At 44.9% G+C, this 27,473-nt stretch overlaps 35 non-coding genes across 35 annotated transcripts; all 35 read right to left on the bottom strand.

Annotated features, from left to right (window-relative positions):
* Nucleotides 1–477: 477 nt before the first annotated feature.
* On the bottom strand, nucleotides 478–560 carry trnal-cag (transfer RNA leucine (anticodon CAG)). The gene has a single exon. It is a non-coding gene; the product is annotated as a tRNA-Leu (tRNA).
* A 699-nt stretch (nucleotides 561–1,259) lies between these two features.
* Nucleotides 1,260–1,342, bottom strand: trnal-cag (transfer RNA leucine (anticodon CAG)). Its single transcript has one exon. It is a non-coding gene; the product is annotated as a tRNA-Leu (tRNA).
* Nucleotides 1,343–2,042: 700 nt separating this feature from the next.
* On the bottom strand, nucleotides 2,043–2,125 carry trnal-cag (transfer RNA leucine (anticodon CAG)). Its single transcript has one exon. It is a non-coding gene; the product is annotated as a tRNA-Leu (tRNA).
* A 691-nt stretch (nucleotides 2,126–2,816) lies between these two features.
* On the bottom strand, nucleotides 2,817–2,899 carry trnal-cag (transfer RNA leucine (anticodon CAG)). The gene has a single exon. It is a non-coding gene; the product is annotated as a tRNA-Leu (tRNA).
* A 698-nt stretch (nucleotides 2,900–3,597) lies between these two features.
* trnal-cag (transfer RNA leucine (anticodon CAG)) lies at nucleotides 3,598–3,680 on the bottom strand. Its single transcript has one exon. It is a non-coding gene; the product is annotated as a tRNA-Leu (tRNA).
* Nucleotides 3,681–4,379: 699 nt separating this feature from the next.
* trnal-cag (transfer RNA leucine (anticodon CAG)) lies at nucleotides 4,380–4,462 on the bottom strand. The gene has a single exon. It is a non-coding gene; the product is annotated as a tRNA-Leu (tRNA).
* A 689-nt stretch (nucleotides 4,463–5,151) lies between these two features.
* trnal-cag (transfer RNA leucine (anticodon CAG)) lies at nucleotides 5,152–5,234 on the bottom strand. The gene has a single exon. It is a non-coding gene; the product is annotated as a tRNA-Leu (tRNA).
* Nucleotides 5,235–5,932: 698 nt separating this feature from the next.
* trnal-cag (transfer RNA leucine (anticodon CAG)) lies at nucleotides 5,933–6,015 on the bottom strand. The gene has a single exon. It is a non-coding gene; the product is annotated as a tRNA-Leu (tRNA).
* Nucleotides 6,016–6,712: 697 nt separating this feature from the next.
* Nucleotides 6,713–6,795, bottom strand: trnal-cag (transfer RNA leucine (anticodon CAG)). Its single transcript has one exon. It is a non-coding gene; the product is annotated as a tRNA-Leu (tRNA).
* Nucleotides 6,796–7,483: 688 nt separating this feature from the next.
* Nucleotides 7,484–7,566, bottom strand: trnal-cag (transfer RNA leucine (anticodon CAG)). The gene has a single exon. It is a non-coding gene; the product is annotated as a tRNA-Leu (tRNA).
* A 710-nt stretch (nucleotides 7,567–8,276) lies between these two features.
* Nucleotides 8,277–8,359, bottom strand: trnal-cag (transfer RNA leucine (anticodon CAG)). Its single transcript has one exon. It is a non-coding gene; the product is annotated as a tRNA-Leu (tRNA).
* Nucleotides 8,360–9,046: 687 nt separating this feature from the next.
* trnal-cag (transfer RNA leucine (anticodon CAG)) lies at nucleotides 9,047–9,129 on the bottom strand. The gene has a single exon. It is a non-coding gene; the product is annotated as a tRNA-Leu (tRNA).
* A 693-nt stretch (nucleotides 9,130–9,822) lies between these two features.
* trnal-cag (transfer RNA leucine (anticodon CAG)) lies at nucleotides 9,823–9,905 on the bottom strand. Its single transcript has one exon. It is a non-coding gene; the product is annotated as a tRNA-Leu (tRNA).
* A 685-nt stretch (nucleotides 9,906–10,590) lies between these two features.
* Nucleotides 10,591–10,673, bottom strand: trnal-cag (transfer RNA leucine (anticodon CAG)). Its single transcript has one exon. It is a non-coding gene; the product is annotated as a tRNA-Leu (tRNA).
* Nucleotides 10,674–11,371: 698 nt separating this feature from the next.
* Nucleotides 11,372–11,454, bottom strand: trnal-cag (transfer RNA leucine (anticodon CAG)). Its single transcript has one exon. It is a non-coding gene; the product is annotated as a tRNA-Leu (tRNA).
* Nucleotides 11,455–12,144: 690 nt separating this feature from the next.
* On the bottom strand, nucleotides 12,145–12,227 carry trnal-cag (transfer RNA leucine (anticodon CAG)). Its single transcript has one exon. It is a non-coding gene; the product is annotated as a tRNA-Leu (tRNA).
* A 699-nt stretch (nucleotides 12,228–12,926) lies between these two features.
* On the bottom strand, nucleotides 12,927–13,009 carry trnal-cag (transfer RNA leucine (anticodon CAG)). The gene has a single exon. It is a non-coding gene; the product is annotated as a tRNA-Leu (tRNA).
* Nucleotides 13,010–13,702: 693 nt separating this feature from the next.
* trnal-cag (transfer RNA leucine (anticodon CAG)) lies at nucleotides 13,703–13,785 on the bottom strand. Its single transcript has one exon. It is a non-coding gene; the product is annotated as a tRNA-Leu (tRNA).
* A 696-nt stretch (nucleotides 13,786–14,481) lies between these two features.
* On the bottom strand, nucleotides 14,482–14,564 carry trnal-cag (transfer RNA leucine (anticodon CAG)). Its single transcript has one exon. It is a non-coding gene; the product is annotated as a tRNA-Leu (tRNA).
* Nucleotides 14,565–15,258: 694 nt separating this feature from the next.
* On the bottom strand, nucleotides 15,259–15,341 carry trnal-cag (transfer RNA leucine (anticodon CAG)). Its single transcript has one exon. It is a non-coding gene; the product is annotated as a tRNA-Leu (tRNA).
* Nucleotides 15,342–16,040: 699 nt separating this feature from the next.
* On the bottom strand, nucleotides 16,041–16,123 carry trnal-cag (transfer RNA leucine (anticodon CAG)). Its single transcript has one exon. It is a non-coding gene; the product is annotated as a tRNA-Leu (tRNA).
* A 693-nt stretch (nucleotides 16,124–16,816) lies between these two features.
* trnal-cag (transfer RNA leucine (anticodon CAG)) lies at nucleotides 16,817–16,899 on the bottom strand. Its single transcript has one exon. It is a non-coding gene; the product is annotated as a tRNA-Leu (tRNA).
* A 698-nt stretch (nucleotides 16,900–17,597) lies between these two features.
* On the bottom strand, nucleotides 17,598–17,680 carry trnal-cag (transfer RNA leucine (anticodon CAG)). Its single transcript has one exon. It is a non-coding gene; the product is annotated as a tRNA-Leu (tRNA).
* A 700-nt stretch (nucleotides 17,681–18,380) lies between these two features.
* trnal-cag (transfer RNA leucine (anticodon CAG)) lies at nucleotides 18,381–18,463 on the bottom strand. Its single transcript has one exon. It is a non-coding gene; the product is annotated as a tRNA-Leu (tRNA).
* A 700-nt stretch (nucleotides 18,464–19,163) lies between these two features.
* Nucleotides 19,164–19,246, bottom strand: trnal-cag (transfer RNA leucine (anticodon CAG)). The gene has a single exon. It is a non-coding gene; the product is annotated as a tRNA-Leu (tRNA).
* A 700-nt stretch (nucleotides 19,247–19,946) lies between these two features.
* Nucleotides 19,947–20,029, bottom strand: trnal-cag (transfer RNA leucine (anticodon CAG)). The gene has a single exon. It is a non-coding gene; the product is annotated as a tRNA-Leu (tRNA).
* Nucleotides 20,030–20,726: 697 nt separating this feature from the next.
* Nucleotides 20,727–20,809, bottom strand: trnal-cag (transfer RNA leucine (anticodon CAG)). The gene has a single exon. It is a non-coding gene; the product is annotated as a tRNA-Leu (tRNA).
* Nucleotides 20,810–21,507: 698 nt separating this feature from the next.
* Nucleotides 21,508–21,590, bottom strand: trnal-cag (transfer RNA leucine (anticodon CAG)). Its single transcript has one exon. It is a non-coding gene; the product is annotated as a tRNA-Leu (tRNA).
* Nucleotides 21,591–22,267: 677 nt separating this feature from the next.
* Nucleotides 22,268–22,350, bottom strand: trnal-cag (transfer RNA leucine (anticodon CAG)). Its single transcript has one exon. It is a non-coding gene; the product is annotated as a tRNA-Leu (tRNA).
* A 693-nt stretch (nucleotides 22,351–23,043) lies between these two features.
* trnal-cag (transfer RNA leucine (anticodon CAG)) lies at nucleotides 23,044–23,126 on the bottom strand. Its single transcript has one exon. It is a non-coding gene; the product is annotated as a tRNA-Leu (tRNA).
* A 706-nt stretch (nucleotides 23,127–23,832) lies between these two features.
* On the bottom strand, nucleotides 23,833–23,915 carry trnal-cag (transfer RNA leucine (anticodon CAG)). The gene has a single exon. It is a non-coding gene; the product is annotated as a tRNA-Leu (tRNA).
* A 691-nt stretch (nucleotides 23,916–24,606) lies between these two features.
* Nucleotides 24,607–24,689, bottom strand: trnal-cag (transfer RNA leucine (anticodon CAG)). Its single transcript has one exon. It is a non-coding gene; the product is annotated as a tRNA-Leu (tRNA).
* Nucleotides 24,690–25,379: 690 nt separating this feature from the next.
* Nucleotides 25,380–25,462, bottom strand: trnal-cag (transfer RNA leucine (anticodon CAG)). Its single transcript has one exon. It is a non-coding gene; the product is annotated as a tRNA-Leu (tRNA).
* Nucleotides 25,463–26,163: 701 nt separating this feature from the next.
* On the bottom strand, nucleotides 26,164–26,246 carry trnal-cag (transfer RNA leucine (anticodon CAG)). The gene has a single exon. It is a non-coding gene; the product is annotated as a tRNA-Leu (tRNA).
* Nucleotides 26,247–26,944: 698 nt separating this feature from the next.
* trnal-cag (transfer RNA leucine (anticodon CAG)) lies at nucleotides 26,945–27,027 on the bottom strand. The gene has a single exon. It is a non-coding gene; the product is annotated as a tRNA-Leu (tRNA).
* Between the last annotated feature and the right edge of the window lie 446 nt (nucleotides 27,028–27,473).

The raw sequence follows: 27,473 nt of genomic DNA, 5'->3' as shown, positions 1-27,473 counted from the left end.
TGGGGGTGGGGGGTGGGGGAGGTGACATCTACTGCCAATCCAGGAAGCAAGAACACATGGAGGCACACATCAAGTATTGGAAATCTGCAACAAAAACCACAAACGAAACACAAAACCGACACAGAGCCGACCAAAACATGAGCAGCAATCGACCAAAACCTCGAGATCCGATCACAGTCTAAGCTAAGCTACCGCTAACTAACCCCAAAAACTACAGAGCAAGCATGCAGGTGAACAAGCCAGTGTATACGTCTATGTGTGCGTATACGTGCGTGTGTATGTACATGTCTGTGTGGCTATGTTTGTGTGTGTGCACAATGTGGAAATTATTTCTCTGCATTCAACCCATTGCAAGTCAAACTAGGAGCAGTGGTCTCCCATGCAATGGCCCGGCGACCGGGGAGCGATAAGGGTTAAGGACCTTGCAAAGTGTTGACCCTCCTCTGTAGCCACTAGGCTACCACCCCAAAAGGCAACTGTCAGAAGTGGGATTCGAACCCACGCCTCCAGAGGAGACTGCGACCTGAACGCAGCGCCTTAGACCGCTCGGCCATCCTGACTGTATGCATTAACTAGGGCTGTCAATTTTTTTTTTTTTTTTTTTTTTTTTTTTAACCTTGTCTGCACACATATTAATGGTTGATACCATGCCGGTAAAACCTAAGGCATATATATGTGCATTATTACTATATTTAGTATATAGACATATATATACGCATACATACGCATACACATACATATATATACACATACAAACGCAGTGAGTTTTTTTTTTTTTGGGGTGGGGGTGGGGGGTGGGGGAGGTGACATCTACTGCCAATCCAGGAAGCAAGAACACATGGAGGCACACATCAAGTATTGGAAATCTGCAACAAAAACCACAAACGAAACACAAAACCGACACGGAGCCGACCAAAACATGAGCAGCAATCGACCAAAACCTCGAGATCCGATCACAGTCTAAGCTAAGCTACCGCTAACTAACCCCAAAAACTACAGAGCAAGCATGCAGATGAAAAAGCCAGTGTATACGTCTATGTGTGCGTATACGTGCGTGTGTATGTACATGTCTGTGTGGCCATGTGTGTGTGTGTGCACAATGTGGAAATTATTTCTCTGCATTCAACCCATTGCAAGTCAAACTAGGAGCAGTGGTCTCCCATGCAATGGCCCGGCGACCGGGGAGCGATAAGGGTTAAGGACCTTGCAAAGTGTTGACCCTCCTCTGTAGCCACTAGGCTACCACCCCAAAAGGCAACTGTCAGAAGTGGGATTCGAACCCACGCCTCCAGAGGAGACTGCGACCTGAACGCAGCGCCTTAGACCGCTCGGCCATCCTGACTGTATGCATTAACTAGGGCTGTCAATTTTTTTTTTTTTTTTTTTTTTTTTTTTTAACCTTGTCTGCACACATATTAATGGTTGATACCATGCCGGTAAAACCTAAGGCATATATATGTGCATTATTACTATATTTAGTATATAGACATATATATACGCATACATACGCATACACATACATATATATACACATACAAACGCAGTGAGTTTTTTTTTTTTTGGGGTGGGGGTGGGGGGTGGGGGAGGTGACATCTACTGCCAATCCAGGAAGCAAGAACACATGGAGGCACACATCAAGTATTGGAAATCTGCAACAAAAACCACAAACGAAACACAAAACCGACACGGAGCCGACCAAAACATGAGCAGCAATCGACCAAAACCTCGAGATCCGATCACAGTCTAAGCTAAGCTACCGCTAACTAACCCCAAAAACTACAGAGCAAGCATGCAGATGAAAAAGCCAGTGTATACGTCTATGTGTGCGTATACGTGCGTGTGTATGTACATGTCTGTGTGGCCATGTGTGTGTGTGTGCACAATGTGGAAATTATTTCTCTGCATTCAACCCATTGCAAGTCAAACTAGGAGCAGTGGTCTCCCATGCAATGGCCCGGCGACCGGGGAGCGATAAGGGTTAAGGACCTTGCAAAGTGTTGACCCTCCTCTGTAGCCACTAGGCTACCACCCCAAAAGGCAACTGTCAGAAGTGGGATTCGAACCCACACCTCCAGAGGAGACTGCGACCTGAACGCAGCGCCTTAGACCGCTCGGCCATCCTGACTGTATGCATTAACTAGGGCTGTCAATTTTTTTTTTTTTTTTTTTTTTTTTTTTTTAACCTTGTCTGCACACATATTAATGGTTGATACCATGCCGGTAAAACCTAAGGCATATATATGTGCATTATTACTATATTTAGTATATAGACATATATATACGCATACATACGCATACACATACATATATATACACATACAAACGCAGTGAGTTTTTTTTTTTTTGGGGTGGGGGGTGGGGGTGGGGGAGGTGACATCTACTGCCAATCCAGGAAGCAAGAACACATGGAGGCACACATCAAGTATTGGAAATCTGCAACAAAAACCACAAACGAAACACAAAACCGACACGGAGCCGACCAAAACATGAGCAGCAATCGACCAAAACCTCGAGATCCGATCACAGTCTAAGCTAAGCTACCGCTAACTAACCCCAAAAACTACAGAGCAAGCATGCAGATGAAAAAGCCAGTGTATACGTCTATGTGTGCGTGTGTATGTACATGTCTGTGTGGCCATGTGTGTGTGTGTGCACAATGTGGAAATTATTTCTCTGCATTCAACCCATTGCAAGTCAAACTAGGAGCAGTGGTCTCCCATGCAATGGCCCGGCGACCGGGGAGCGATAAGGGTTAAGGACCTTGCAAAGTGTTGACCCTCCTCTGTAGCCACTAGGCTACCACCCCAAAAGGCAACTGTCAGAAGTGGGATTCGAACCCACGTCTCCAGAGGAGACTGCGACCTGAACGCAGCGCCTTAGACCGCTCGGCCATCCTGACTGTATGCATTAACTAGGGCTGTCAATTTTTTATTTATTTTTTTTAATTTTTTTAACCTTGTCTGCACACATATTAATGGTTGATACCATGCCGGTAAAACCTAAGGCATATATATGTGCATTATTACTATATTTAGTATATATTCATATATATACGCATACATACGCATACACATACATATATATACACATACAAACGCAGTGAGTTTTTTTTTTTTGGGGTGGGGGTGGGGGGTGGGGGAGGTGACATCTACTGCCAATCCAGGAAGCAAGAACACATGGAGGCACACATCAAGTATTGGAAATCTGCAACAAAAACCACAAACGAAACACAAAACCGACACGGAGCCGACCAAAACATGAGCAGCAATGGACCAAAACCTCGAGATCTGATCACAGTCTATGCTAAGCTACCGCTAACTAACCCCAAAAACTACAGAGCAAGCATGCAGGTGAACAAGCCAGTGTATACGTCTATGTGTGCATATACGTGCGTGTGTATGTACATGTCTGTGTGGCCATGTGTGTGTGTGTGCACAATGTGGAAATTATTTCTCTGCATTCAACCCATTGCAAGTCAAACTAGGAGCAGTGGTCTCCCATGCAATGGCCCGGCGACCGGGGAGCGATAAGGGTTAAGGACCTTGCAAAGTGTTGACCCTCCTCTGTAGCCACTAGGCTACCACCCCAAAAGGCAACTGTCAGAAGTGGGATTCGAACCCACGCCTCCAGAGGAGACTGCGACCTGAACGCAGCGCCTTAGACCGCTCGGCCATCCTGACTGTATGCATTAACTAGGGCTGTCAATTTTTTTTTTTTTTTTTTTTTTTTTTTTAACCTTGTCTGCACACATATTAATGGTTGATACCATGCCGGTAAAACCTAAGGCATATATATGTGCATTATTACTATATTTAGTATATAGACATATATATACGCATACATACGCATACACATACATATATATACACATACAAACGCAGTGAGTTTTTTTTTTTTTGGGGTGGGGGTGGGGGGTGGGGGAGGTGACATCTACTGCCAATCCAGGAAGCAAGAACACATGGAGGCACACATCAAGTATTGGAAATCTGCAACAAAAACCACAAACGAAACACAAAACCGACACGGAGCCGACCAAAACATGAGCAGCAATCGACCAAAACCTCGAGATCCGATCACAGTCTAAGCTAAGCTACCGCTAACTAACCCCAAAAACTACAGAGCAAGCATGCAGATGAAAAAGCCAGTGTATACGTCTATGTGTGCGTATACGTGCGTGTGTATGTACATGTCTGTGTGGCCATGTGTGTGTGTGTGCACAATGTGGAAATTATTTCTCTGCATTCAACCCATTGCAAGTCAAACTAGGAGCAGTGGTCTCCCATGCAATGGCCCGGCGACCGGGGAGCGATAAGGGTTAAGGACCTTGCAAAGTGTTGACCCTCCTCTGTAGCCACTAGGCTACCACCCCAAAAGGCAACTGTCAGAAGTGGGATTCGAACCCACACCTCCAGAGGAGACTGCGACCTGAACGCAGCGCCTTAGACCGCTCGGCCATCCTGACTGTATGCATTAACTAGGGCTGTCAATTTTTTTTTTTTTTTTTTTTTTTTTTTTAACCTTGTCTGCACACATATTAATGGTTGATACCATGCCGGTAAAACCTAAGGCATATATATGTGCATTATTACTATATTTAGTATATAGACATATATATACGCATACATACGCATACACATACATATATATACACATACAAACGCAGTGAGTTTTTTTTTTTTTGGGGTGGGGGTGGGGGGTGGGGGAGGTGACATCTACTGCCAATCCAGGAAGCAAGAACACATGGAGGCACACATCAAGTATTGGAAATCTGCAACAAAAACCACAAACGAAACACAAAACCGACACGGAGCCGACCAAAACATGAGCAGCAATCGACCAAAACCTCGAGATCCGATCACAGTCTAAGCTAAGCTACCGCTAACTAACCCCAAAAACTACAGAGCAAGCATGCAGATGAAAAAGCCAGTGTATACGTCTATGTGTGCGTGTGTATGTACATGTCTGTGTGGCCATGTGTGTGTGTGTGCACAATGTGGAAATTATTTCTCTGCATTCAACCCATTGCAAGTCAAACTAGGAGCAGTGGTCTCCCATGCAATGGCCCGGCGACCGGGGAGCGATAAGGGTTAAGGACCTTGCAAAGTGTTGACCCTCCTCTGTAGCCACTAGGCTACCACCCCAAAAGGCAACTGTCAGAAGTGGGATTCGAACCCACGTCTCCAGAGGAGACTGCGACCTGAACGCAGCGCCTTAGACCGCTCGGCCATCCTGACTGTATGCATTAACTAGGGCTGTCAATTTTTTATTTATTTTTTTTAATTTTTTTAACCTTGTCTGCACACATATTAATGGTTGATACCATGCCGGTAAAACCTAAGGCATATATATGTGCATTATTACTATATTTAGTATATATTCATATATATACGCATACATACGCATACACATACATATATATACACATACAAACGCAGTGAGTTTTTTTTTTTTGGGGTGGGGGTGGGGGGTGGGGGAGGTGACATCTACTGCCAATCCAGGAAGCAAGAACACATGGAGGCACACATCAAGTATTGGAAATCTGCAACAAAAACCACAAACGAAACACAAAACCGACACGGAGCCGACCAAAACATGAGCAGCAATGGACCAAAACCTCGAGATCTGATCACAGTCTATGCTAAGCTACCGCTAACTAACCCCAAAAACTACAGAGCAAGCATGCAGGTGAACAAGCCAGTGTATACGTCTATGTGTGCATATACGTGCGTGTGTATGTACATGTCTGTGTGGCCATGTGTGTGTGTGTGCACAATGTGGAAATTATTTCTCTGCATTCAACCCATTGCAAGTCAAACTAGGAGCAGTGGTCTCCCATGCAATGGCCCGGCGACCGGGGAGCGATAAGGGTTAAGGACCTTGCAAAGTGTTGACCCTCCTCTGTAGCCACTAGGCTACCACCCCAAAAGGCAACTGTCAGAAGTGGGATTCAAACCCATGCCTCCAGAGGAGACTGCGACCTGAACGCAGCGCCTTAGACCGCTCGGCCATCCTGACTGTATGCATTAACGAGGGCTGTCAATTTATTTATTTATTTTTTTTTTTTTTTAACCTTGTCTGCACACATATTAATGGTTGATACCATGCCGGTAAAACCTAAGGCATATATATGTGCATTATTACTATATTTAGTATATATTCATATATATACGCATACATACGCATACACATACATATATATACACATACAAACGCAGTGAGTTTTTTTTTTTTGGGGTGGGGGTGGGGGGTGGGGGAGGTGACATCTACTGCCAATCCAGGAAGCAAGAACACATGGAGGCACACATCAAGTATTGGAAATCTGCAACAAAAACCACAAACGAAACACAAAACCGACACGGAGCCGACCAAAACATGAGCAGCAATGGACCAAAACCTCGAGATCCGATCACAGTCTAAGCTAAGCTACCGCTAACTAACCCCAAAAACTACAGAGCAAGCATGCAGGTGAACAAGCCAGTGTATACGTCTATGTGTGCGTATACGTGCGTGTGTATGTACATGTCTGTGTGGCCATGTGTGTGTGTGTGCACAATGTGGAAATTATTTCTCTGCATTCAACCCATTGCAAGTCAAACTAGGAGCAGTGGTCTCTCATGCAATGGCCCGGCGACCGGGGAGCGATAAGGGTTAAGGACTTTGCAAAGTGTTGACCCTCCTCTGTAGCCACTAGGCTACCACCCCAAAAGGCAACTGTCAGAAGTGGGATTCGAACCCACGCCTCCAGAGGAGACTGCGACCTGAACGCAGCGCCTTAGACCGCTCGGCCATCCTGACTGTATGCATTAACTAGGGCTGTCAATTTTTTTTTTTTTTTTTTAACCTTGTCTGCACACATATTAATGGTTGATACCATGCCGGTAAAACCTAAGGCATATATATGTGCATTATTACTATATTTAGTATATATTCATATATATACGCATACATACGCATACACATACATATATATACACATACAAACGCAGTGAGTTTTTTTTTTTTGGGGTGGGGGTGGGGGGTGGGGGAGGTGACATCTACTGCCAATCCAGGAAGCAAGAACACATGGAGGCACACATCAAGTATTGGAAATCTGCAACAAAAACCACAAACGAAACACAAAACCGACACGGAGCCGACCAAAACATGAGCAGCAATGGACCAAAACCTCGAGATCCGATCACAGTCTAAGCTAAGCTACCGCTAACTAACCCCAAAAACTACAGAGCAAGCATGCAGGTGAACAAGCCAGTGTATACGTCTATGTGTGCGTATACGTGCGTGTGTATGTACATGTCTGTGTGGCCATGTGTGTGTGTGTGCACAATGTGGAAATTATTTCTCTGCATTCAACCCATTGCAAGTCAAACTAGGAGCAGTGGTCTCTCATGCAATGGCCCGGCGACCGGGGAGCGATAAGGGTTAAGGACTTTGCAAAGTGTTGACCCTCCTCTGTAGCCACTAGGCTACCACCCCAAAAGGCAACTGTCAGAAGTGGGATTCGAACCCACGCCTCCAGAGGAGACTGCGACCTGAACGCAGCGCCTTAGACCGCTCGGCCATCCTGACTGTATGCATTAACTAGGGCTGTCAATTTTTTTTTTTTTTTTTTTTTTTTTTTTTTTTTTTTTTTTAACCTTGTCTGCACACATATTAATGGTTGATACCATGCCGGTAAAACCTAAGGCATATATATGTGCATTATTACTATATTTAGTATATATTCATATATATACGCATACATACGCATACACATACATATATATACACATACAAACGCAGTGAGTTTTTTTTTTTTGGGGTGGGGGTGGGGGGTGGGGGAGGTGACATCTACTGCCAATCCAGGAAGCAAGAACACATGGAGGCACACATCAAGTATTGGAAATCTGCAACAAAAACCACAAACGAAACACAAAACCGACACGGAGCCGACCAAAACATGAGCAGCAATCGACCAAAACCTCGAGATCCGATCACAGTCTAAGCTAAGCTACCGCTAACTAACCCCAAAAACTACAGAGCAAGCATGCAGGTGAACAAGCCAGTGTATACGTCGATGTGTGCGTATACGTGCGTGTGTATGTACATGTCTGTGTGGCCATGTGTGTGTGTGTGCACAATGTGGAAATTATTTCTCTGCATTCAACCCATTGCAAGTCAAACTAGGAGCAGTGGTCTCCCATGCAATGGCCCGGCGACCGGGAAGCGATAAGGGTTAAGGACCTTGCAAAGTGTTGACCCTCCTCTGTAGCCACTAGGCTACCACCCCAAAAGGCAACTGTCAGAAGTGGGATTCGAACCCACGCCTCCAGAGGAGACTGCGACCTGAACGCAGCGCCTTAGACCGCTCGGCCATCCTGACTGTATGCATTAACTAGGGCTGTCAATTTTTTTTTTTTTTTTTTTTTTTTTTTAACCTTGTCTGCACACATATTAATGGTTGATACCATGCCGGTAAAACCTAAGGCATATATATGTGCATTATTACTATATTTAGTATATATTCATATATATACGCATACATACGCATACACATACATATATATACACATACAAACGCAGTGAGTTTTTTTTTTTTGGGGTGGGGGTGGGGGGTGGGGGAGGTGACATCTACTGCCAATCCAGGAAGCAAGAACACATGGAGGCACACATCAAGTATTGGAAATCTGCAACAAAAACCACAAACGAAACACAAAACCGACACGGAGCCGACCAAAACATGAGCAGCAATCGACCAAAACCTCGAGATCCGATCACAGTCTAAGCTAAGCTACCGCTAACTAACCCCAAAAACTACAGAGCAAGCATGCAGGTGAACAAGCCAGTGTATACGTCTATGTGTGCGTATACGTGCGTGTGTATGTACATGTCTGTGTGGCCATGTGCACAATGTGGAAATTATTTCTCTGCATTCAACCCATTGCAAGTCAAACTAGGAGCAGTGGTCTCCCATGCAATGGCCCGGCGACCGGGGAGCGATAAGGGTTAAGGACCTTGCAAAGTGTTGACCCTCCTCTGTAGCCAATAGGCTACCACCCCAAAAGGCAACTGTCAGAAGTGGGATTCAAACCCACGCCTCCAGAGGAGACTGCGACCTGAACGCAGCGCCTTAGACCGCTCGGCCATCCTGACTGTATGCATTAACTATGGCTGTCAATTTTTTTTTTTTTTTTTTTTTTAACCTTGTCTGCACACATATTAATGGTTGATACCATGCCGGTAAAACCTAAGGCATATATATGTGCATTATTACTATATTTAGTATATATACATATATATACGCATACATACGCATACACATACATATATATACACATACAAACCCAGTGAGTTTTTTTTTTTTTGGGGTGGGGGTGGGGGGTGGGGGAGGTGACATCTACTGCCAATCCAGGAAGCAAGAACACATGGAGGCACACATCAAGTATTGGAAATCTGCAACAAAAACCACAAACGAAACACAAAACCGACACGGAGCCGACCAAAACATGAGCAGCAATGGACCAAAACCTCGAGATCCGATCACAGTCTAAGCTAAGCTACCGCTAACTAACCCCAAAAACTACAGAGCAAGCATGCAGGTGAACAAGCCAGTGTATACGTCTATGTGTGCGTATACGTGCGTGTGTATGTACATGTCTGTGTGGCCATGTGTGTGTGTGTGCACAATGTGGAAATTATTTCTCTGCATTCAACCCATTGCAAGTCAAACTAGGAGCAGTGGTCTCCCATGCAATGGCCCGGCGACCGGGGTGCGATAAGGGTTAAGGACCTTGCAAAGTGTTGACCCTCCTCTGTAGCCACTAGGCTACCACCCCAAAAGGCAACTGTCAGAAGTGGGATTCGAACCCACGCCTCCAGAGGAGACTGCGACCTGAACGCAGCGCCTTAGACCGCTCGGCCATCCTGACTGTATGCATTAACTAGGGCTGTCAATTTTTTTTTTTTTTAACCTTGTCTGCACACATATTAATGGTTGATACCATGCCGGTAAAACCTAAGGCATATATATGTGCATTATTACTATATTTAGTATATATACATATATATACGCATACATACGCATACACATACATATATATACACATACAAACCCAGTGAGTTTTTTTTTTTTTGGGGTGGGGGTGGGGGGTGGGGGAGGTGACATCTACTGCCAATCCAGGAAGCAAGAACACATGGAGGCACACATCAAGTATTGGAAATCTGCAACAAAAACCACAAACGAAACACAAAACCGACACGGAGCCGACCAAAACATGAGCAGCAATGGACCAAAACCTCGAGATCCGATCACAGTCTAAGCTAAGCTACCGCTAACTAACCCCAAAAACTACAGAGCAAGCATGCAGATGAACAAGCCAGTGTATACGTCTATGTGTGCGTATACGTGCGTGTGTATGTACATGTCTGTGTGGCCATGTGTGTGTGTGTGCACAATGTGGAAATTATTTCTCTGCATTCAACCCATTGCAAGTCAAACTAGGAGCAGTGGTCTCCCATGCAATGGCCCGGCGACCGGGGTGCGATAAGGGTTAAGGACCTTGCAAAGTGTTGACCCTCCTCTGTAGCCACTAGGCTACCACCCCAAAAGGCAACTGTCAGAAGTGGGATTCGAACCCACGCCTCCAGAGGAGACTGCGACCTGAACGCAGCGCCTTAGACCGCTCGGCCATCCTGACTGTATGCATTAACTAGGGCTGTCAATTTTTTTTTTTTTTTTTTTTTTTTTTAACCTTGTCTGCACACATATTAATGGTTGATACCATGCCGGTAAAACCTAAGGCATATATATGTGCATTATTACTATATTTAGTATATATACATATATATACGCATACATACGCATACACATACATATATATACACATACAAACCCAGTGAGTTTTTTTTTTTTTGGGGTGGGGGTGGGGGGTGGGGGAGGTGACATCTACTGCCAATCCAGGAAGCAAGAACACATGGAGGCACACATCAACTATTGGAAATCTGCAACAAAAACAACAAACGAAACACAAAACCGACACGGAGCCGACCAAAACATGAGCAGCAATCGACCAAAACCTCGAGATCCGATCACAGTCTAAGCTAAGCTACCGCTAACTAACCCCAAAAACTACAGAGCAAGCATGCAGATGAACAAGCCAGTGTACACGTCTATGTGTGCGTATACGTGCGTGTGTATGTACATGTCTGTGTGGCCATGTGTGTGTGTGTGCACAATGTGGAAATTATTTCTCTGCATTCAACCCATTGCAAGTCAAACTAGGAGCAGTGGTCTCCCATGCAATGGCCCGGCGACCGGGGGAGCGATAAGGGTTAAGGACCTTGCAAAGTGTTGACCCTCCTCTGTAGCCACTAGGCTACCACCCCAAAAGGCAACTGTCAGAAGTGGGATTCGAACCCACGCCTCCAGAGGAGACTGCGACCTGAACGCAGCGCCTTAGACCGCTCGGCCATCCTGACTGTATGCATTAACCAGGGCTGTCAATTTTTTTTTTTTTTTTTTTTCCCTTGTCTGCACACATATTAATGGTTGATACCATGCCGGTAAAACCTAAGGCATATATATGTGCATTATTACTATATTTAGTATATATACATATATATACGCATACATACGCATACACATACATATATATACACATACAAACCCAGTGAGTTTTTTTTTTTTTGGGGTGGGGGTGGGGGGTGGGGGAGGTGACATCTACTGCCAATCCAGGAAGCAAGAACACATGGAGGCACACATCAAGTATTGGAAATCTGCAACAAAAACCACAAACGAAACACAAAACCGACACGGAGCCGACCAAAACATGAGCAGCAATGGACCAAAACCTCGAGATCCGATCACAGTCTAAGCTAAGCTACCGCTAACTAACCCCAAAAACTACAGAGCAAGCATGCAGGTGAACAAGCCAGTGTATACGTCTATGTGTGCGTATACGTGCGTGTGTATGTACATGTCTGTGTGGCCATGTGTGTGTGTGTGCACAATGTGGAAATTATTTCTCTGCATTCAACCCATTGCAAGTCAAACTAGGAGCAGTGGTCTCCCATGCAATGGCCCGGCGACCGGGGAGCGATAAGGGTTAAGGACCTTGCAAAGTGTTGACCCTCCTCTGTAGCCACTAGGCTACCACCCCAAAAGGCAACTGTCAGAAGTGGGATTCGAACCCACGCCTCCAGAGGAGACTGCGACCTGAACGCAGCGCCTTCGACCGCTCGGCCATCCTGACTGTATGCATTAACTAGGGCTGTCAATTTTTTTTTTTTTTTTTTTTTTTTTTTTAACCTTGTCTGCACACATATTAATGGTTGATACCATGCCGGTAAAACCTAAGGCATATATATGTGCATTATTACTATATTTAGTATATATACATATATATACGCATACATACGCATACACATACATATATATACACATACAAACCCAGTGAGTTTTTTTTTTTTTGGGGTGGGGGTGGGGGGTGGGGGAGGTGACATCTACTGCCAATCCAGGAAGCAAGAACACATGGAGGCACACATCAAGTATTGGAAATCTGCAACAAAAACCACAAACGAAACACAAAACCGACACGGAGCCGACCAAAACATGAGCAGCAATCGACCAAAACCTCGAGATCCGATCACAGTCTAAGCTAAGCTACCGCTAACTAACCCCAAAAACTACAGAGCAAGCATGCAGATGAACAAGCCAGTGTACACGTCTATGTGTGCGTATACGTGCGTGTGTATGTACATGTCTGTGTGGCCATGTGTGTGTGTGTGCACAATGTGGAAATTATTTCTCTGCATTCAACCCATTGCAAGTCAAACTAGGAGCAGTGGTCTCCCATGCAATGGCCCGGCGACCGGGGAGCGATAAGGGTTAAGGACCTTGCAAAGTGTTGACCCTCCTCTGTAGCCACTAGGCTACCACCCCAAAAGGCAACTGTCAGAAGTGGGATTCAAACCCACGCCTCCAGAGGAGACTGCGACCTGAACGCAGCGCCTTAGACCGCTCGGCCATCCTGACTGTATGCATTAACTATGGCTGTCAATTTTTTTTTTTTTTTTTTTTTTAACCTTGTCTGCACACATATTAATGGTTGATACCATGCCGGTAAAACCTAAGGCATATATATGTGCATTATTACTATATTTAGTATATATACATATATATACGCATACATACGCATACACATACATATATATACACATACAAACCCAGTGAGTTTTTTTTTTTTTGGGGTGGGGGTGGGGGGTGGGGGAGGTGACATCTACTGCCAATCCAGGAAGCAAGAACACATGGAGGCACACATCAAGTATTGGAAATCTGCAACAAAAACCACAAACGAAACACAAAACCGACACGGAGCCGACCAAAACATGAGCAGCAATCGACCAAAACCTCGAGATCCGATCACAGTCTAAGCTAAGCTACCGCTAACTAACCCCAAAAACTACAGAGCAAGCATGCAGATGAACAAGCCAGTGTACACGTCTATGTGTGCGTATACGTGCGTGTGTATGTACATGTCTGTGTGGCCATGTGTGTGTGTGTGCACAATGTGGAAATTATTTCTCTGCATTCAACCCATTGCAAGTCAAACTAGGAGCAGTGGTCTCCCATGCAATGGCCCGGCGACCGGGGAGCGATAAGGGTTAAGGACCTTGCAAAGTGTTGACCCTCCTCTGTAGCCACTAGGCTACCACCCCAAAAGGCAACTGTCAGAAGTGGGATTCGAACCCACGCCTCCAGAGGAGACTGCGACCTGAACGCAGCGCCTTAGACCGCTCGGCCATCCTGACTGTATGCATTAACCAGGGCTGTCAATTTTTTTTTTTTTTTTTTTTTTTTTTTCCCTTGTCTGCACACATATTAATGGTTGATACCATGCCGGTAAAACCTAAGGCATATATATGTGCATTATTACTATATTTAGTATATATACATATATATACGCATACATACGCATACACATACATATATATACACATACAAACGCAGTGAGTTTTTTTTTTTTGGGGTGGGGGTGGGGGGTGGGGGAGGTGACATCTACTGCCAATCCAGGAAGCAAGAACACATGGAGGCACACATCAAGTATTGGAAATCTGCAACAAAAACCACAAACGAAACACAAAACCGACACGGAGCCGACCAAAACATGAGCAGCAATCGACCAAAACCTCGAGATCCGATCACAGTCTAAGCTAAGCTACCGCTAACTAACCCCAAAAACTACAGAGCAAGCATGCAGGTGAACAAGCCAGTGTATACGTCTATGTGTGCGTATACGTGCGTGTGTATGTACATGTCTGTGTGGCCATGTGTGTGTGTGTGCACAATGTGGAAATTATTTCTCTGCATTCAACCCATTGCAAGTCAAACTAGGAGCAGTGGTCTCCCATGCAATGGCCCGGCGACCGGGGAGCGATAAGGGTTAAGGACCTTGCAAAGTGTTGACCCTCCTCTGTAGCCACTAGGCTACCACCCCAAAAGGCAACTGTCAGAAGTGGGATTCGAACCCACGCCTCCAGAGGAGACTGCGACCTGAACGCAGCGCCTTAGACCGCTCGGCCATCCTGACTGTATGCATTAACTAGGGCTGTCAATTTTTTTTTTTTTTTTTTTTTTTTTTTAACCTTGTCTGCACACATATTAATGGTTGATACCATGCCGGTAAAACCTAAGGCATATATATGTGCATTATTACTGTATTTAGTATATATACATATATATACGCATACATACGCATACACATACATATACACATACAAACCCAGTGAGTTTTTTTTTTTTTGGGGTGGGGGTGGGGGGTGGGGGAGGTGACATCTACTGCCAATCCAGGAAGCAAGAACACATGGAGGCACACATCAAGTATTGGAAATCTGCAACAAAAACCACAAACGAAACACAAAACCGACACGGAGCCGACCAAAACATGAGCAGCAATGGACCAAAACCTCGAGATCCGATCACAGTCTAAGCTAAGCTACCGCTAACTAACCCCAAAAACTACAGAGCAAGCATGCAGGTGAACAAGCCAGTGTATACGTCTATGTGTGCGTATACGTGCGTGTGTATGTACATGTCTGTGTGGCCATGTGTGTGTGTGTGCACAATGTGGAAATTATTTCTCTGCATTCAACCCATTGCAAGTCAAACTAGGAGCAGTGGTCTCCCATGCAATGGCCCGGCGACCGGGGAGCGATAAGGGTTAAGGACCTTGCAAAGTGTTGACCCTCCTCTGTAGCCACTAGGCTACCACCCCAAAAGGCAACTGTCAGAAGTGGGATTCGAACCCACGCCTCCAGAGGAGACTGCGACCTGAACGCAGCGCCTTCGACCGCTCGGCCATCCTGACTGTATGCATTAACTAGGGCTGTCAATTTTTTTTTTTTTTTTTTTTTTTTTTTAACCTTGTCTGCACACATATTAATGGTTGATACCATGCCGGTAAAACCTAAGGCATATATATGTGCATTATTACTATATTTAGTATATATACATATATATACGCATACATACGCATACACATACATATATATACACATACAAACCCAGTGAGTTTTTTTTTTTTTGGGGTGGGGGTGGGGGGTGGGGGAGGTGACATCTACTGCCAATCCAGGAAGCAAGAACACATGGAGGCACACATCAAGTATTGGAAATCTGCAACAAAAACCACAAACGAAACACAAAACCGACACGGAGCCGACCAAAACATGAGCAGCAATCGACCAAAACCTCGAGATCCGATCACAGTCTAAGCTAAGCTACCGCTAACTAACCCCAAAAACTACAGAGCAAGCATGCAGATGAACAAGCCAGTGTACACGTCTATGTGTGCGTATACGTGCGTGTGTATGTACATGTCTGTGTGGCCATGTGTGTGTGTGTGCACAATGTGGAAATTATTTCTCTGCATTCAACCCATTGCAAGTCAAACTAGGAGCAGTGGTCTCCCATGCAATGGCCCGGCGACCGGGGGAGCGATAAGGGTTAAGGACCTTGCAAAGTGTTGACCCTCCTCTGTAGCCACTAGGCTACCACCCCAAAAGGCAACTGTCAGAAGTGGGATTCAAACCCACGCCTCAAGAGGAGACTGCGACCTGAACGCAGCGCCTTAGACCGCTCGGCCATCCTGACTGTATGCATTAACTATGGCTGTCAATTTTTTTTTTTTTTTTTTTTTTAACCTTGTCTGCACACATATTAATGGTTGATACCATGCCGGTAAAACCTAAGGCATATATATGTGCATTATTACTATATTTAGTATATATACATATATATACGCATACATACGCATACACATACATATATATACACATACAAACCCAGTGAGTTTTTTTTTTTTGGGGGTGGGGGTGGGGGGTGGGGGAGGTGACATCTACTGCCAATCCAGGAAGCAAGAACACATGGAGGCACACATCAAGTATTGGAAATCTGCAACAAAAACCACAAACGAAACACAAAACCGACACGGAGCCGACCAAAACATGAGCAGCAATGGACCAAAACATCGAGATCTGATCACAGTCTAAGCTAAGCTACCGCTAACTAACCCCAAAAACTACAGAGCAAGCATGCAGGTGAACAAGCCAGTGTATACGTCTATGTGTGCGTATACGTGCGTGTGTATGTACATGTCTGTGTGGCCATGTGTGTGTGTGTGCACAATGTGGAAATTATTTCTCTGCATTCAACCCATTGCAAGTCAAACTAGGAGCAGTGGTCTCCCATGCAATGGCCCGGCGACCGGGGAGCGATAAGGGTTAAGGACCTTGCAAAGTGTTGACCCTCCTCTGTAGCCACTAGGCTACCACCCCAAAAGGCAACTGTCAGAAGTGGGATTCGAACCCACGCCTCCAGAGGAGACTGCGACCTGAACGCAGCGCCTTAGACCGCTCGGCCATCCTGACTGTATGCATTAACTAGGGCTGTCAATTTTTTTTTTTTTTTTTTTTTTTTTTTAACCTTGTCTGCACACATATTAATGGTTGATACCATGCCGGTAAAACCTAAGGCATATATATGTGCATTATTACTGTATTTAGTATATATACATATATATACGCATACATACGCATACACATACATATATATACACATACAAACCCAGTGAGTTTTTTTTTTTTTGGGGTGGGGGTGGGGGGTGGGGGAGGTGACATCTACTGCCAATCCAGGAAGCAAGAACACATGGAGGCACACATCAAGTATTGGAAATCTGCAACAAAAACCACAAACGAAACACAAAACCGACACGGAGCCGACCAAAACATGAGCAGCAATGGACCAAAACATCGAGATCTGATCACAGTCTAAGCTAAGCTACCGCTAACTAACCCCAAAAACTACAGAGCAAGCATGCAGGTGAACAAGCCAGTGTATACGTCTATGTGTGCGTATACGTGCGTGTGTATGTACATGTCTGTGTGGCCATGTGTGTGTGTGTGCACAATGTGGAAATTATTTCTCTGCATTCAACCCATTGCAAGTCAAACTAGGAGCAGTGGTCTCCCATGCAATGGCCCGGCGACCGGGGAGCGATAAGGGTTAAGGACCTTGCAAAGTGTTGACCCTCCTCTGTAGCCACTAGGCTACCACCCCAAAAGGCAACTGTCAGAAGTGGGATTCGAACCCACGCCTCCAGAGGAGACTGCGACCTGAACGCAGCGCCTTAGACCGCTCGGCCATCCTGACTGTATGCATTAACTAGGGCTGTCAATTTTTTTTTTTTTTTTTTTTTTTTTTTTTAACCTTGTCTGCACACATATTAATGGTTGATACCATGCCGGTAAAACCTAAGGCATATATATGTGCATTATTACTATATTTAGTATATATACATATATATACGCATACATACGCATACACATACATATATATACACATACAAACGCAGTGAGTTTTTTTTTTTTTGGGGTGGGGGTGGGGGGTGGGGGAGGTGACATCTACTGCCAATCCAGGAAGCAAGAACACATGGAGGCACACATCAAGTATTGGAAATCTGCAACAAAAACCACAAACGAAACACAAAACTGACACAGAGCCGACCAAAACATGAGCAGCAATCGACCAAAACCTCGAGATCCGATCACAGTCTAAGCTAAGCTACCGCTAACTAACCCCAAAAACTACAGAGCAAGCATGCAGGTGAACAAGCCAGTGTATACGTCTATGTGTGCGTATACGTGCGTGTGTATGTACATGTCTGTGTGGCCATGTGTGTGTGTGTGCACAATGTGGAAATTATTTCTCTGCATTCAACCCATTGCAAGTCAAACTAGGAGCAGTGGTCTCCCATGCAATGGCCCGGCGACCGGGGAGCGATAAGGGTTAAGGACCTTGCAAAGTGTTGACCCTCCTCTGTAGCCACTAGGCTACCACCCCAAAAGGCAACTGTCAGAAGTGGGATTCGAACCCACGCCTCCAGAGGAGACTGCGACCTGAACGCAGCGCCTTAGACCGCTCGGCCATCCTGACTGTATGCATTAACTAGGGCTGTCAATTTTTTTTTTTTTTTTTTTTTTTTTTTTTAACCTTGTCTGCACACATATTAATGGTTGATACCATGCCGGTAAAACCTAAGGCATATATATGTGCATTATTACTATATTTAGTATATATACATATATATACGCATACATACGCATACACATACATATATATACACATACAAACGCAGTGAGTTTTTTTTTTTTTGGGGTGGGGGTGGGGGGTGGGGGAGGTGACATCTACTGCCAATCCAGGAAGCAAGAACACATGGAGGCACACATCAAGTATTGGAAATCTGCAACAAAAACCACAAACGAAACACAAAACTGACACAGAGCCGACCAAAACATGAGCAGCAATCGACCAAAACCTCGAGATCCGATCACAGTCTAAGCTAAGCTACCGCTAACTAACCCCAAAAACTACAGAGCAAGCATGCAGGTGAACAAGCCAGTGTATACGTCTATGTGTGCGTATACGTGCGTGTGTATGTACATGTCTGTGTGGCCATGTGTGTGTGTGTGCACAATGTGGAAATTATTTCTCTGCATTCAACCCATTGCAAGTCAAACTAGGAGCAGTGGTCTCCCATGCAATGGTCCGGCGACCGGGGAGCGATAAGGGTTAAGGACCTTGCAAAGTGTTGACCCTCCTCTGTAGCCACTAGGCTACCACCCCAAAAGGCAACTGTCAGAAGTGGGATTCGAACCCACGCCTCCAGAGGAGACTGCGACCTGAACGCAGCGCCTTAGACCGCTCGGCCATCCTGACTGTATGCATTAACTAGGGCTGTCAATTTTTTTTTTTTTTTTTTTTTTTTTTTTTAACCTTGTCTGCACACATATTAATGGTTGATACCATGCCGGTAAAACCTAAGGCATATATATGTGCATTATTACTATATTTAGTATATATACATATATATACGCATACATACGCATACACATACATATATATACACATACAAACGCAGTGAGTTTTTTTTTTTTTGGGGTGGGGGTGGGGGGTGGGGGAGGTGACATCTACTGCCAATCCAGGAAGCAAGAACACATGGAGGCACACATCAAGTATTGGAAATCTGCAACAAAAACCACAAACGAAACACAAAACTGACACAGAGCCGACCAAAACATGAGCAGCAATCGACCAAAACCTCGAGATCCGATCACAGTCTAAGCTAAGCTACCGCTAACTAACCCCAAAAACTACAGAGCAAGCATGCAGGTGAACAAGCCAGTGTATACGTCTATGTGTGCGTATACGTGCGTGTGTATGTACATGTCTGTGTGGCCATGTGTGTGTGTGTGCACAATGTGGAAATTATTTCTCTGCATTCAACCCATTGCAAGTCAAACTAGGAGCAGTGGTCTCCCATGCAATGGTCCGGCGACCGGGGAGCGATAAGGGTTAAGGACCTTGCAAAGTGTTGACCCTCCTCTGTAGCCACTAGGCTACCACCCCAAAAGGCAACTGTCAGAAGTGGGATTCGAACCCACGCCTCCAGAGGAGACTGCGACCTGAACGCAGCGCCTTAGACCGCTCGGCCATCCTGACTGTATGCATTAACTAGGGCTGTCAATTTTTTTTTTTTTTTTTTTTTTTTTTTTTTTTTTTTAACCTTGTCTGCACACATATTAATGGTTGATACCATGCCGGTAAAACCTAAGGCATATATATGTGCATTATTACTATATTTAGTATATATACATATATATACGCATACACATACATATATATACACATACAAACCCAGTGAGTTTTTTTTTTTTTGGGGTGGGGGTGGGGGGTGGGGGAGGTGACATCTACTGCCAATCCAGGAAGCAAGAACACATGGAGGCACACATCAAGTATTGGAAATCTGCAACAAAAACCACAAACAAAACACAAAACCGACACGGAGCCGACCAAAACATGAGCAGCAATCGACCAAAACCTCGAGATCCGATCACAGTCTAAGCTAAGCTACCGCTAACTAACCCCAAAAACTACAGAGCAAGCATGCAGATGAACAAGCCAGTGTATACGTCTATGTGTGCGTATACGTGCGTGTGTATGTACATGTCTGTGTGGCCATGTGTGTGTGTGTGCACAATGTGGAAATTATTTCTCTGCATTCAACCCATTGCAAGTCAAACTAGGAGCAGTGGTCTCCCATGCAATGGCCCGGCGACCGGGGAGCGATAAGGGTTAAGGACCTTGCAAAGTGTTGACCCTCCTCTGTAGCCACTAGGCTACCACCCCAAAAGGCAACTGTCAGAAGTGGGATTCGAACCCACGCCTCCAGAGGAGACTGCGACCTGAACGCAGCGCCTTAGACCGCTCGGCCATCCTGACTGTAGGCATTAACTAGGGCTGTCAATTTTTTTTTTTTTTTTTTTTTTTTTTTAACCTTGTCTGCACACATATTAATGGTTGATACCATGCCGGTAAAACCTAAGGCATATATATGTGCATTATTACTATATTTAGTATATATACATATATATACGCATACATACGCATACACATACATATATATACACATACAAACCCAGTGAGTTTTTTTTTTTTTGGGGTGGGGGTGGGGGGTGGGGGAGGTGACATCTACTGCCAATCCAGGAAGCAAGAACACATGGAGGCACACATCAAGTATTGGAAATCTGCAACAAAAACCACAAACGAAACACAAAACCGACACGGAGCCGACCAAAACATGAGCAGCAATGGACCAAAACCTCGAGATCCGATCACAGTCTAAGCTAAGCTACCGCTAACTAACCCCAAAAACTACAGAGCAAGCATGCAGGTGAACAAGCCAGTGTATACGTCTATGTGTGCGTATACGTGCGTGTGTATGTACATGTCTGTGTGGCTATGTTTGTGTGTGTGCACAATGTGGAAATTATTTCTCTGCATTCAACCCATTGCAAGTCAAACTAGGAGCAGTGGTCTCCCATGCAATGGCCCGGCGACCGGGGAGCGATAAGGGTTAAGGACCTTGCAAAGTGTTGACCCTCCTCTGTAGCCACTAGGCTACCACCCCAAAAGGCGACTGTCAGAAGTGGGATTCTAACCCACGCCTCCAGAGGAGACTGCGACCTGAACGCAGCGCCTTAGACCGCTCGGCCATCCTGACTGTATGCATTAACTAGGGCTGTCAATTTTTTTTTTTTTTTTTTTTTTAACCTTGTCTGCACACATATTAATGGTTGATACCATGCCGGTAAAACCTAAGGCATATATATGTGCATTATTACTATATTTAGTATATATACATATATATACGCATACATACGCATACACATACATATATATACACATACAAACGCAGTGAGTTTTTTTTTTTTTGGGGTGGGGGTGGGGGGTGGGGGAGGTGACATCTACTGCCAATCCAGGAAGCAAGAACACATGGAGGCACACATCAAGTATTGGAAATCTGCAACAAAAACCACAAACGAAACACAAAACCGACACAGAGCCGACCAAAACATGAGCAGCAATCGACCAAAACCTCGAGATCCGATCACAGTCTAAGCTAAGCTACCGCTAACTAACCCCAAAAACTACAGAGCAAGCATGCAGATGAAAAAGCCAGTGTATACGTCTATGTGTGCGTATACATGTCTGTGTGGCCATGTGTGTGTGTGTGCACAATGTGGAAATTATTTCTCTGCATTCAACCCATTGCAAGTCAAACTAGGAGCAGTGGTCTCCCATGCAATGGCCCGGCGACCGGGGAGCGATAAGGGTTAAGGACCTTGCAAAGTGTTGACCCTCCTCTGTAGCCACTAGGCTACCACCCCAAAAGGCAACTGTCAGAAGTGGGATTCGAACCCACGCCTCCAGAGGAGACTGCGACCTGAACGCAGCGCCTTAGACCGCTCGGCCATCCTGACTGTATGCATTAACTAGGGCTGTCAATTTTTTTTTTTTTTTTTTTTAACCATGTCTGCACACATATTAATGGTTGATACCATGCCGGTAAAACCTAAGGCATATATATGTGCATTATTACTATATTTAGTATATATACATATATATACGCATACATACGCATACACATACATATATATACACATACAAACGCAGTGAGTTTTTTTTTTTTTTTGGGGTGGGGGTGGGGGGTGGGGGAGGTGACATCTACTGCCAATCCAGGAAGCAAGAACACATGGAGGCACACATCAAGTATTGGAAATCTGCAACAAGAACCACAAACGAAACACAAAACCGACACGGAGCCGACCAAAACATGAGCAGCAATGGACCAAAACCTCGAGATCCGATCACAGTCTAAGCTAAGCTACCGCTAACTAACCCCAAAAACTACAGAGCAAGCATGCAGGTGAACAAGCCAGTGTATACGTCTATGTGTGCGTATACGTGCGTGTGTATGTACATGTCTGTGTGGCTATGTTTGTGTGTGTGCACAATGTGGAAATTATTTCTCTGCATTCAACCCATTGCAAGTCAAACTAGGAGCAGTGGTCTCCCATGCAATGGCCCGGCGACCGGGGAGCGATAAGGGTTAAGGACCTTGCAAAGTGTTGACCCTCCTCTGTAGCCACTAGGCTACCACCCCAAAAGGCGACTGTCAGAAGTGGGATTCGAACCCACGCCTCCAGAGGAGACTGCTACCTGAACGCAGCGCCTTAGACCGCTCGGCCATCCTGACTGTATGCATTAACTAGGGCTGTCAATTTTTTTTTTTTTTTTTTTTTTTTTTTTTTTTTAACCTTGTCTGCACACATATTAATTGTTGATACCATGCCGGTAAAACCTAAGGCATATATATGTGCATTATTACTATATTTAGTATATATACATATATATACGCATACATACGCATACACATACATATATATATACACATACAAACGCAGTGAGTTTTTTTTTTTTTGGGGTGGGGGTGGGGGGTGGGGGAGGTGACATCTACTGCCAATCCAGGAAGCAAGAACACATGGAGGCACACATCAAGTATTGGAAATCTGCAACAAAAACCACAAACGAAACACAAAACCGACACGGAGCCGACCAAAACATGAGCAGCAATCGACCAAAACCTCGAGATCCGATCACAGTCTAAGCTAAGCTACCGCTAACTAACCCCAAAAACTACAGAGCAAGCATGCAGATGAAAAAGCCAGTGTATACGTCTATGTGTGCGTATACGTGCGTGTGTATGTACATGTCTGTGTGGCTATGTTTGTGTGTGTGCACAATGTGGAAATTATTTCTCTGCATTCAACCCATTGCAAGTCAAACTAGGAGCAGTGGTCTCCCATGCAATGGCCCGGCGACCGGGGAGCGATAAGGGTTAAGGACCTTGCAAAGTGTTGACCCTCCTCTGTAGCCACTAGGCTACCACCCCAAAAGGCAACTGTCAGAAGTTGGATTCGAACCCACGCCTCCAGAGGAGACTGCGACCTGAACGCAGCGCCTTAGACCGCTCGGCCATCCTGACTGTATGCATTAACTAGGGCTGTCAATTTTTTTTTTTTTTTTTTTTAACCTTGTCTGCACACATATTAATGGTTGATACCATGCCGGTAAAACCTAAGGCATATATATGTGCATTATTACTATATTTAGTATATATACATATATATACGCATACATACGCATACACATACATATATATACACATACAAACGCAGTGAGTTTTTTTTTTTTTGGGGTGGGGGTGGGGGGTGGGGTAGGTGACATCTACTGCCAATCCAGGAAGCAAGAACACATGGAGGCACACATCAAGTATTGGAAATCTGCAACAAAAACCACAAACGAAACACAAAACCGACACGGAGCCGACCAAAACATGAGCAGCAATCGACCAAAACCTCGAGATCCGATCACAGTCTAAGCTAAGCTACCGCTAACTAACCCCAAAAACTACAGAGCAAGCATGCAGATGAAAAAGCCAGTGTATACGTCTATGTGTGCGTATACGTGCGTGTGTATGTACATGTCTGTGTGGCTATGTTTGTGTGTGTGCACAATGTGGAAATTATTTCTCTGCATTCAACCCATTGCAAGTCAAACTAGGAGCAGTGGTCTCCCATGCAATGGCCCGGCGACCGGGGAGCGATAAGGGTTAAGGACCTTGCAAAGTGTTGACCCTCCTCTGTAGCCACTAGGCTACCACCCCAAAAGGCAACTGTCAGAAGTGGGATTCGAACCCACGCCTCCAGAGGAGACTGCGACCTGAACGCAGCACCTTAGACCGCTCGGCCATCCTGACTGTATGCATTAACTAGGGCTGTCAATTTTTTTTTTTTTTTTTTTTAACCATGTCTGCACACATATTAATGGTTGATACCATGCCGGTAAAACCTAAGGCATATATATGTGCATTATTACTATATTTAGTATATATACATATATATACGCATACATACGCATACACATACATATATATACACATACAAACCCAGTGAGTTTTTTTTTTTTGGGGTGGGGGTGGGGGGTGGGGGAGGTGACATCTACTGCCAATCCAGGAAGCAAGAACACATGGAGGCACACATCAAGTATTGGAAATCTGCAACAAAAACCACAAACGAAACACAAAACCGACACGGAGCCGACCAAAACATGAGCAGCAATGGACCAAAACATCGAGATCTGATCACAGTCTAAGCTAAGCTACCGCTAACTAACCCCAAAAACTACAGAGCAAGCATGCAGGTGAACAAGCCAGTGTATACGTCTATGTGTGCGTATACGTGCGTGTGTATGTACATGTCTGTGTGGCCATGTGTGTGTGTGTGCACAATGTGGAAATTATTTCTCTGCATTCAACCCATTGCAAGTCAAACTAGGAGCAGTGGTCTCCCATGCAATGGCCCGGCGACCGGGGAGCGATAAGGGTTAAGGACCTTGCAAAGTGTTGACCCTCCTCTGTAGCCACTAGGCTACCACCCCAAAAGGCAACTGTCAGAAGTGGGATTCGAACCCACGCCTCCAGAGGAGACTGCGACCTGAACGCAGCGCCTTAGACCGCTCGGCCATCCTGACTGTATGCATTAACTAGGGCTGTCAATTTTTTTTTTTTTTTTTTTTTGCTTTTTTTAACCTTGTCTGCACACATATTAATGGTTGATACCATGCCGGTAAAACCTAAGGCATATATATGTGCATTATTACTATATTTAGTATATATACATATATATACGCATACATACGCATACACATACATATATATACACATACAAACGCAGTGAGTTTTTTTTTTTTTGGGGTGGGGGTGGGGGGTGGGGGAGGTGACATCTACTGCCAATCCAGGAAGCAAGAACACATGGAGGCACACATCAAGTATTGGAAATCTGCAACAAAAACCACAAACGAAACACAAAACCGACACAGAGCCGACCAAAACATGAGCAGCAATCGACCAAAACCTCGAGATCCGATCACAGTCTAAGCTAAGCTACCGCTAACTAACCCCAAAAACTACAGAGCAAGCATGCAGGTGAACAAGCCAGTGTATACGTCTATGTGTGCGTATACGTGCGTGTGTATGTACATGTCTGTGTGGCTATGTTTGTGTGTGTGCACAATGTGGAAATTATTTCTCTGCATTCAACCCATTGCAAGTCAAACTAGGAGCAGTGGTCTCCCATGCAATGGCCCGGCGACCGGGGAGCGATAAGGGTTAAGGACCTTGCAAAGTGTTGACCCTCCTCTGTAGCCACTAGGCTACCACCCCAAAAGGCGACTGTCAGAAGTGGGATTCGAACCCACGCCTCCAGAGGAGACTGCGACCTGAACGCAGCGCCTTAGACCGCTCGGCCATCCTGACTGTATGCATTAACTAGGGCTGTCAATTTTTTTTTTTTTTTTTTTTTTTTTTTTTTTTTTTTTTTTTTTAACCTTGTCTGCACACATATTAATGGTTGATACCATGCCGGTAAAACCTAAGGCATATATATGTGCATTATTACTATATTTAGTATATATACATATATATACGCATACATACGCATACACATACATATATATACACATACAAACGCAGTGAGTTTTTTTTTTTTTGGGGTGGGGGTGGGGGGTGGGGGAGGTGACATCTACTGCCAATCCAGGAAGCAAGAACACATGGAGGCACACATCAAGTATTGGAAATCTGCAACAAAAACCACAAACGAAACACAAAACCGACACAGAGCCGACCAAAACATGAGCAGCAATCGACCAAAACCTCGAGATCCGATCACAGTCTAAGCTAAGCTACCGCTAACTAACCCCAAAAACTACAGAGCAAGCATGCAGATGAAAAAGCCAGTGTATACGTCTATGTGTGCGTATACATGTCTGTGTGGCCATGTGTGTGTGTGTGCACAATGTGGAAATTATTTCTCTGCATTCAACCCATTGCAAGTCAAACTAGGAGCAGTGGTCTCCCATGCAATGGCCCGGCGACCGGGGAGCGATAAGGGTTAAGGACCTTGCAAAGTGTTGACCCTCCTCTGTAGCCACTAGGCTACCACCCCAAAAGGCAACTGTCAGAAGTGGGATTCGAACCCACGCCTCCAGAGGAGACTGCGACCTGAACGCAGCGCCTTAGACCGCTCGGCCATCCTGACTGTATGCATTAACTAGGGCTGTCAATTTTTTTTTTTTTTTTTTTTTTAACTTGTCTGCACACATATTAATGGTTGATACCATGCCGGTAAAACCTAAGGCATATATATGTGCATTATTACTATATTTAGTATATATACATATATATACGCATACATACGCATACACATACATATATATACACATACAAACCCAGTGAGTTTTTTTTTTTTTGGGGTGGGGGAGGTGACATCTATTGCCAATCCAGGAAGCAAGAACACATGGAGGCACACATCAAGTATTGGAAATCTGCAACAAAAACCACAAACGAAACACAAAACTGACACGGAGCCGACCAAAACATGAGCAGCAATCGACCAAAACCTCGAGATCCGATCACAGTCTAAGCTAAGCTACCGCTAACTAACCCCAAAAACTACAGAGCAAGCATGCAGGTGAACAAGCCAGT

This window comes from Cololabis saira, unplaced genomic scaffold, assembly GCF_033807715.1.
Source record: "Cololabis saira isolate AMF1-May2022 unplaced genomic scaffold, fColSai1.1 scf135, whole genome shotgun sequence".
NCBI classification, from domain to species: Eukaryota; Metazoa; Chordata; class Actinopteri; order Beloniformes; family Belonidae; genus Cololabis; species Cololabis saira.
This window is presented reverse-complemented; position numbering and strand designations above follow the sequence as displayed.